Source organism: Galeopterus variegatus, unplaced genomic scaffold (assembly GCF_000696425.1).
Source record: "Galeopterus variegatus unplaced genomic scaffold, G_variegatus-3.0.2 Scaffold3179, whole genome shotgun sequence".
Taxonomy (NCBI): Eukaryota; Metazoa; Chordata; class Mammalia; order Dermoptera; family Cynocephalidae; genus Galeopterus; species Galeopterus variegatus.
This window is the reverse complement of record NW_007729290.1, coordinates 38,682-48,441: the sequence shown is the minus strand read 5'-3', so window position 1 is coordinate 48,441 and position 9,760 is coordinate 38,682. Positions and strand designations below refer to the sequence as shown.

The 9,760-nt window shown below is 38.1% G+C and overlaps 1 protein-coding gene across 1 annotated transcript in view; it reads right to left on the bottom strand.

Annotated features, from left to right (window-relative positions):
* GALNT7 (polypeptide N-acetylgalactosaminyltransferase 7) overlaps positions 1 to 9,760 on the bottom strand; it is an 82,719-nt gene that overhangs the window by 71,707 nt on the left and 1,252 nt on the right. The gene's annotated exons all lie outside the window — the stretch shown is intronic.

The following is a 9,760-nucleotide window of genomic DNA, read 5'->3' as shown; positions in this document are numbered from 1 at the left end:
GGGGGGGGGGGGGGGTGAGAAGACATAACAACTACAATTCCTTGAAGTTGATAGGACAAGCAAACAGAAAGGACATTGTTGGGAGGGAGCGGGGAGAGGGAGGTGGGAGGGAGGTTTTGGTAATGGGCCACAATAATCACCCACATTGTATATTGGTAAAATAAAATTAAGAAAAAAAAATACTAAAATAAAAAGAAAAAAAAAAGAATATATGAGATCAAGAACCAACCAACCCCTAATCTAGGTTTATTGTCTGCTTAGAAAATAGATTCTTCTTTGTATGCTGCTTTCCTTAGAAGTTGTGGTTCACAGAGACTTCAACAAAAGCTTTTAGGACAGAGTTTTTCTGTCCTCCTTTGGTGCCTCTCCCACACTCCCTCCCATTCAAAGAAATCAGCATTGAAAACCTCCCTTGAATGGGAACCCACGCCAGCAGCCCTGCAGCTGAGTATGTCTGGGCTCTGGAGGGAGCTCCTGCCTCACAAAAGATGCAGTTCAGCAGTAGTTTACATTCTTTTACTGAACACCATACAACTCTTTCCTTTAAAGTGACTGTTGTGCATCTCCAGGGTCTTAAGAACATGGAGTTTAGATTCTCGTACCTTTCTCCGGAGCCTTTTATCCTGCTTTTTGATTTTCTCACTGGGACTTCCCATTCTAAAGAATGTGCGAATATTTTTCATTTGATTAAAATGGTAGTGCTCATTCCAAAATAAGTTACTAGGTTATTAAAAATGTGATTTTACTTCTACATGTTAGCTACAGTTTGAAGAGTGGAATCTCCCCCAGGATTCAGTGAGAAGGAAAGCAAAAATATGGGCCATTTCCTAGTGATACACTAAAAGGTATTACTGAATGTAATTAAGCTATATTATTTATATAACTTTAACTCACGTAATTAGCTTGACTTTGGTGCTAAGCACATTTTTTTTACTTTTTAGCACATTCATCTTATATATTGCAAGAATGATGAAAGTACAATTCTATTTATAATATACCAAGTGCGTCTTTTACATATTCAGCTTAAAATGAGCAAAGATAATTAATTTACTAATAAGTGTATTCAAGAAGTTATACAACAAATTATTCATATTACTACTTCCAAAATCCTGGCTGAAGAAAAAATAAAAAATTGGTGCTGATGCTCCCGCTTTATAGCTCTCTCCAACTATGCCTTTACCATGGGGGAGTTGTCACAAAATATCCCCATAGACAGAGGAGTAGATGTCAGCTTGAAATTCAATCTGAGAGGAAGGAAGGCTCCCCTGATTGTTCCTTTCACCAGATAGTCCAGCGTAAAGAACCACATGTGTGTACGTGAAAGGGGTAAGGCTGTCATCGCGGGTTTTCACAGCCTGTTATGGCAATAGCAAGCCGTGGCTCTGAACCGGTCCAAGTTTCTCCCAGGTGTGTGGCCCAGTGTGAGTACTTGCTCATTGAGAGCTATTTTCTAGAATGGTTGCTGTGCTTCTAAAATAAATGGCAAATTAGAGGATCTTCCTTATCCTTAAATGTTGGTTTATGCTTGGTTTAACAGCTAACCACTTTCATGTAAATTATTAATCTTAAATGTGGAAAACATCTTCCCTTCCTCCTCTTACATAATGACGCTACAGTCATACTATGGCCCTACGCCCAGTGATTTGTCTTTGACTGCCTTTTAGGTACAATATAGGCACTTCTGCTATGATGTCATATACATATTACCAGTAAGCTTTCTGTTTTGCAAAATCATGCAGTAAAAAAGAGAAAAAGAAAAAAAAAAAAGGACTGAAGGGAAAACTAGGGATAGGATCAGACCACGCAAAACTTAGGGAACTTTGGGACCACAGCCTAAGGAAAACAAAATCAATCAGCACAGTTAAATTTGCCGACATTTGAACTCTGTATCATGGTCCATCCTTTGCAATCTTAAAACCTAGGGACTTAGGTTTTCCTTTCTGTAGGTCTTTGGAGACAACTGCTTATAATACAATGAAACTTCACTAAAATTAAAAGTATCACCCAAGGATAGCCTTCGTCAATCAACTTCCTTCTTGGCTCCTTTGGATGCAATTGCAGCTCCCCCAGGGGAACAGCTTCAGATAGTGGCAAGTGCAGTGGGTGTTGAAACCACTAACTCCCCCCATTTTTTACTCTAAAGAGAGACACTTTTCCAGGATGGACTCGTTTTTCCTTGGGCTCTTCATAAATACATTGTTATGGCTGTCTTTTTAATGGTGAGAAATCTTGCCCCTGATCACTTCAACACATTAACATGCAGGATTTCCGCACTAATTGATACCATTTCCCTATTTCTCAAACAAGAGTCAATATGCATTAAAGACACACACATTGTAGTAAATAGGCTGTATCTGATGGTTCTGGCTGCATCTAACAGACTGAATTGCTGAAGACCAGAGGGGGTCATGCTAACCCACTGAGGGAAGGGGCTTGTGTTCTCCCATCCACATTGCACTCTGGCATGTCTGGGTCTACTGGCAGAAGCTCTCTTTTGTGAGGAATTGATAACCTTTTAGTGGCAGACAATGGCTAAACACTTTGAAAAGACCATTCACTCCAAAACTGAGATGCTCGAGGAGAAAAGTGTACAAAAAACATCCCTTAATCTTCATGTCAGTGTTTCCAACGAGCAAGAAACTTATTCTGAAGAGAAAAAAAAAAAAAAGAGAATCAAGGTTTTCCTGAAATTGTCATTGGGGCAAGATATTATGGAGTATCTAGTGGTGCCACCATAAATATTTTTCTAACTAGCCTCCTTATTCTAAATTCTTGGTTGGGGGGAGAAGGCTGTGAAAAAATAAATACATTGTGAGTTTATAACTTTTTATCAGGCATACTTTATGATTTATAACATTGGTGGCAAGGATTGGGGGGAGATGAAGGGAGGGGAAATAAAGCTAAGTCCCCTCTTAATAGAACAACTTGGATAGTGACCAAAGAGTGGGAAGAACCTTATCAACCAAATGAGGTCTGGGCAGTAAAAGAACTCTTCCACCACGGGAAGTGAGCTATTCCAGATCACTATCAAGGGAAAGAGGGCATTTTAGAGAGGGGGGGTTCAAGATGCTGCCACTCTGCTAATGGTGGCTTACAGCAACAAATTACCTCAATTTCCAATGTTTGTAGGCTCACTCTACGAATGTGGTACCTGTCTAAACTACTGTGGAAATTGGGGTGACATAAGTTACCCCCGATCTCTATAATAATTTCAGTTTTCCTAAATACATCTCCTATTGTTAGCCAGAACCTCAAACAAAAATCACCTGTTACCATAATTGAGAAAGTTCCAAGGTGTGATGTGTATACATGTATTTGTGTCCATATGTGTGTGTTCGTAAGAGTAAGAAGAAAAGAAACTACTATCAGAACACAATTTATTTTTAAAGTTAATCTGGAAAACGCCTGAACTCACAAAAAGTAGTTTCCAAAAGTAAAAATTTTCAGGCCAGTTAGAAGGTATTTTTTGGACCTAATGAAGCAACATGTCCCACTTTCAAATGTGCTTCCTGCAGATTAGATCTAAGGTTGCCAAATTATAGCCTGGAAAATGAGACATATTTTGTGCAATCTATGAGAGAAAAGGATTGTGTGTTATAAAACTGTCAGTGTACTTTGGATGGTCATATAAAACCACCATATATTCTGATAATAGAAACTAGGACAAATTACTGAAATACATATGCATATCTATGAGTCACATATATATGTGCATATATGGTTTATATATTATTCTAATTATTTGTTTTAACTGCTTATGAGTGCCTGTAAGGTTTTGGCTCTAACAGAAACCTATAGGTCATGATATGTAGAAACAAATTAAAAGGAAAGCTATAGCATTGCACCTAAATCAATCTTTTAAAAATAGCAACCATTTCATAAATTATAGCACTATATTCTAAATAACTTCGTGGGTATCAGAGAGTCTTTAACACAGAGAATGAGAAAAGCTCACAACCACAATTAACCTTAAAAAATCAGTTGTAAAAAAACAATATTTATTTTGGAATCAGGTAAGAAGAAAATTACCTGGTATATAAAGCATGAGTGTAAATGTAAAATATCTTTAACAAAACACCTCTATTTCCCACAGACAAGCTTAAGAAAGTTATTAACAATTAATCATATTAACATTTGCATAGCTCTTAGACTTTTCAAAGCACTTGTATGCCTATTATTTCACTTTGTAAATGCAGCTAAGAAAGCTTTCTACAAAACAGAAATGTGAAAGGTGTGTAGGTGGGAAGAAAGGTTAAATATTAGAAGCAGATGAATTTGCTCAACAAGTCAAAATATTTCATTCATTTGTTTGAAACAAAATAGCTTGGATTATCTGCCTTCTTGGGCAGAAAAAGGGCAAGAATAATTTCCTTATGTTTGCATCAGCTGTTCAAATAAAATCCCAAACTTTATTAGAAGAAAATCTAACATATGCACAAATAGAACTCTCTACTTCTCCCAAACAGGCTCCTCATCCTGACTGGCTCTGCATGAATTCATCTAAAGCTAGGGAGCAAAGTGGTTTAGGTAAATGAGCTTTGGTCAGAGTGGACTGTCCTATCCCAACCACCCTATTTCTGTTAATGGCACCATTCTTCCACTTGCTACTGAGTTCAAAGCCCTGTGTTTATCTTTGATTCATCCTTCTACTCAGTCACCTGCCAAAACCCACTGATTCTGTTTTTGTTCTCTTAAACTGAGTCTTCTTTTTCTGGTTTTGTAACCTTCCCTAAAGTTCCTACTCTAATGCCACTAACCCTCTAAGAGATCTCCACCCCCTAATCCACTCTTGACACCTCTAACAGTCTGATTAATACTAAAGCTCTCTTTATAAATTTTCAGTGGATCTTTCCTGACTGCCAAATTCACCATAGACTGTGAACAGCACTGTGGTCTTCTAATATCCTACCTATCTTACCAGCTTTGTTTCTGTACACATACCTTCTGATCCAAGTAAACTATACCACATACTCATGTTTTCTACCCTTGTACCCTTGTACCCTTTTCCTAGGGATACCCTACTCATTCTTCAGGGTTCTTCTCTAGTATCCCCCTCCAGAAATCCTTTTCTGACTGCCCTGTAACTCAACCTGACCTGTTACTCCTTTGAACCACATCATTTTGCTCATGCCTTTCCTATGGCTCTTATTTTCTGCTTTATATAATGCCATTCTTTCCTTTCTCCCTAGGAGTAAGTGGTGAGTCCCTTGAAGGCAGGGACTATATTTTCTCACTGTTGCATCCCATAGCGACTAGTACAGTGCCTTACATATTGGAGATACTCAATATCTGTTGAACTATGAAGAAAACCATATTTTTTTTAATAGAAAATAAATGTGAAGGCAAGTGAAGTTATTCTTGGCTCAAGTCTTTAAAAAAGAAGTAGGCCTCCAGTTCACTCAAAATACTGTTACTCACACTTTTAACAAGCAATCAACAGCCAGTAAATTACTCAGCCAGTGAATGTAATTCAGAGCTATCACATACTTAAGTATGAGTCATGCTGGCAGCTGGGCAGTTTTCTCCTGTTCTAGGGTAAAGAACATTCATCTGAAAAAGACTATGAAACAGCCACAAGAATGAACAAGTTACCCACAGTGTCAGATGCCACAACTGGACGAACAGCCCAAAGCTTGGTTTTTGCAGGTGGTTCACTTACAAGACTGACAGAGGCAAGAGAACAAGGCTGTTAAGGCCTATATTCTAGAGCTGCAGAAAGCCAGCAACACCAACCCAGTCTCTGATGGGCTCCGTAGCACATTCTCCATGAGGGATGAGGGTGAGCGAGGATGTATGTGTGTGATGTAATTGTATGCTGTATTCAATATGTTGCCAGTACAAGCAGAAAAGTGCTAATATGCATATTCGATAATATGCAAAATTTAGGGGGGTTATTTATTGTTGTATTTTTTATTTGAGAAAATTCTTAAGGTTGTTCACATTCTACCTTATGAATAATTCTACTTAAAAATTATTTGTTATACTCTAGATTGAATTTTAAGTGTTCAAAGAGAAATGAAGCCTATATCACTTTTAAGAAGTATAAGAATCCAGTTTAAAAAAATTAATTTGGATTCAGTTAAAAAGAAATTTCTTGAGGTTATTATATTTGAATTTTTTGAAATATTAAAAAGAGTTGTATCACTAGCACAGAATTTCAAAGAGAGGCTTAGGAGCATTTGCTAAGATATTCTTGGGTCCTTATATGTGCCTGGAGACAATACTTGCAGGAATGATACACAGAAACATGCAATGTTCTGTTTCTAGGTATTGCTCCAGTTGTGCAAGAAAAACAACTGGCCTATGCAAGTCATGGATGAAGGAAGGAAGGAAGGAAAGAAGGGAGGATGGAATGAGGAAAGAAATAAAAAAAAAAGAAGAGAAAAGAAGGAAGGCAGGGAGAAGAGAAGGGGGAAGGGAAAGGAAACGGAGAAGGAAAAGAAAGCGAGAGAAAGAGAGAGGAAGAAAGGAAGAGAATGAAAGAAAGAAAGAATGAAGGAAATAAGGAGAGAGGGAAAGAGAAAGAGAGACAGAAAGGAAACTGCAGGAGAGCAAGGAGAACTCAGAGATGGGAGGTTCAGATGGTAACCCGTTTGTCTAAAATTTTCAAAGGAGAGATGAAATGAAGGCTTTGCCATCAAGCAAGGAAGGTACAAGTAGAAGGCAGACGATGTAGATAAAGCAGTGTGTGACATTTACGTTTTCCAAAAAGCAACAGAAAGTTAAATAGTAACTGAAAATATTCAAATGCTAACAAGAAGGAACTAAAGAAAACACCACAGCAGTAAAAACTGCCAATTAGACTAAAGTTTCTAACCAAGAGGCCTGTAATAAAAGACTGTTGGTCTACTATGTCCTTTAATTCTAATGCCAATCCTGACAGATTGGTATTGTTAGATCTATTTTAAGGATTAGGTAACTGAGGGTTAAAGAGGATACGTTACTGGTGAAATATCTCACACCTGGTAATGGAGCCAAAGTTTGAACCCTGGTAGACTTCACTCATTCATTCATTCATTCTCTTAACAGATATTTACCAGCTGGGTACTATTGAGCTCCTATGTGTCAGTTATTGGGAGTACCTGGTGAAGAAGCAGACATAGTCCTTGTTCTCAGGAGCTTATCATTTAGTGAGAAAGACGGTAAACAACTAAATAAATATCTAATTATAAAATTTGATAAATACTATGAACAAAATGGCCAGGGAGCAGCAGTAGAGAATATAGTGGTGCACTGCCAAAGTAGACAGCATAATTAGAGAAGTCCAACTGAGACCTAAAGGATGAGAAGGAGCCAGCCATAGGAAGAAGGAAAAAAGCATTCATCAAAGAAAGTAGAGAACAGGCAAAAGATCCGAGACAGGCCAACACAGCTAGAACACTGTGGGCAAGGAGCGTAGCAGCAAGAAGAAGTCTGCAAGGCAGGTAAGAGGCACAGCATGAGGGCTGCTACAGCTTAGGAGTTTGGGCTTTATTTTAAGTGCAACAAGAAGGCAGAGAATGGTTTTAGATAGGCTAGATTTGGGAATCCAAAAGACGACACTGGTTTCTGTGTGAATAATAGTAAGAGGAAAGAATGGAAACAGTAAAAGAGTTTTTGCAGAATTCCAGGAGAGATGATGGTAGGGTAGACTGGGGTGGAAGCAGTGGAGATGAAAGAAACAGACCTCTGCAGTGATCTGAGCTGTGTACTGGTGGTGGAAATGAGAGGCCCTGCTGAGAGACTGGATGTGAGGCATGAGGGAGAGGAAGGTACAGAAGAGGACCAAATCCTGTGCCCTGCTCTAAGTCTTGTACACCATTTGCTTTTCTTAGCATGTCTCATATATGGAAAAGTTAGCTACATTTATATTGGTGTTTTAAATGACGTATTTTTTAATAAATAGTTCATGTGCTAGAATCTCTGTTTCCACACTGCTAAGCTCACACTCCGATTGTAACACGTGCACTGATATACACTGTCCAGAAAGAGACATACCCTAGGTGTAGTGTAGTGGAAAGAGAATGGCTTTCACAGCAAACCATCTAGGGGTGAATCGTAGCTTTGCCATTTTGCTGGATAAATACAAAGAGGTCACAACTCTGAGCCTCAGACTCTACACATACAGGTAAGAACTCTCTCACAGTGCAGCTGTGAGAATTCAATAACACAGGAAGTCCTGGCATGTAAGAGAAAATCAATAAATGTTAGACTCTTTCTCACCTTCCCTTCTCCATTACAGGGATGAGAATGCCAATCAGTTCTCAAGGTACCTCTGTAACAGAGATGAGTAGTATGACTGTTATATTTAATATAACTGGGACACACCCTAGATGAAGGACTACAGATCCTGTTATGGGACCTAAAGGGTACTCACATGGCATTTCCAACTATGTAACAACCACCCTCCCCCACCCTCCTGACTAGAAATGTTGCCAGATAAAATATAGAACACCCAGTTACATCTGGATTTCAGATATACAAAATATTTTAAGTATGTCTCATGCAATATTTGGGACATCCTTATGATTTATCTTTAAACCAGTTATAACAGTTTATGGGTTCCCTTTTTAATGAGTTAATTAAAATTAATGAGTTAACTAAATTTTTTTCACTGTTTATCTGAAATTTAAATTTAACTGGGCATCTTGTATTTTTATTTGCTAAATCTTGCAACCTTATGACTAGGCAAGTTTATACTTTACTGGGAATAAACTCTAAGATTCTTCCTTCACAGTCCCTTGAGACGCTCTAACTCTTCTTTGTATCAGACGTTATGTCTCTCACCATCACGGTGCTATATTTCCACTCCTACTTTCTTTGGATATTTCATTCATCCTTTCTCTCTCTTATTAACAAATGTATGAATGTTCAAAGTCTATTGAGTGGCACTATATTAGGCATGGAATCTTACTTAATGGTCCTAAAATCATAAAAAATGCATATGTGTGTGTGTGTGTTTGTGGATATGGATGGGCATAGGGATGTGTGCACCTGCTGAGTTAACCTTTTATAATGAAGATTATGTTAACAATACATCCTCAGAAATACATTTGGAGGGCCGGCCCAGTGGCGCACTGGAGAGTGCGCCGCTTGAGAGTGCGGCAGCGCTCCTGCCGAGGATTCGGATCCCATGTGGAGACCGGTTCCCGCTCACTGGCTGAGCGACGTGTGGGTGCAACACTGAGGGTTGCGATCCCGTTGCCAGTCAGTAAAAAAGACAAAAAGGAAAAAAAAAAAAAGAAATACATTTGGAGAGTTTTCTAGCAGTAGTGAATTAAATATGCATCCACATTAATTAAAACTATTTAAACACTGTAGTAGTAGAACCATTTACTGAATAAACTGAAAGAGAAAAGCTTCGAGTTTAACCAATAATCACTGATCTGTCAAAAGTTAAGACCTAGAAATCCTTCATTTTAAAATCATACTATGTGAAAAGAATTTGTAAGTTTAGGCCACAGTTTTATCTGTCTGAGTGCTCCTTTTGCATAAACTCAAGTGTTTCAATTTCTAGGTTCAGTACTGAGGGAAAAAAATTGAAGGAAACATAAATCTAATTAATTATATAAGACACCCAGAGCAGTGTTACTATATGCAATTGTCTCACAACAAGATAAGGAGCTTGCTCCAGTACAAAAATCAACACATTAAGAAGTTTTGCTGTTAAAAAGTTGTCAGCTGAATTCGACAAAGTATTTAACAGTATAGTTGATTTACACCCTGGTGCAAGTTCATTTTCTTACTGTGGACTGGTAACAAAAAAAAAAATTCATAGACC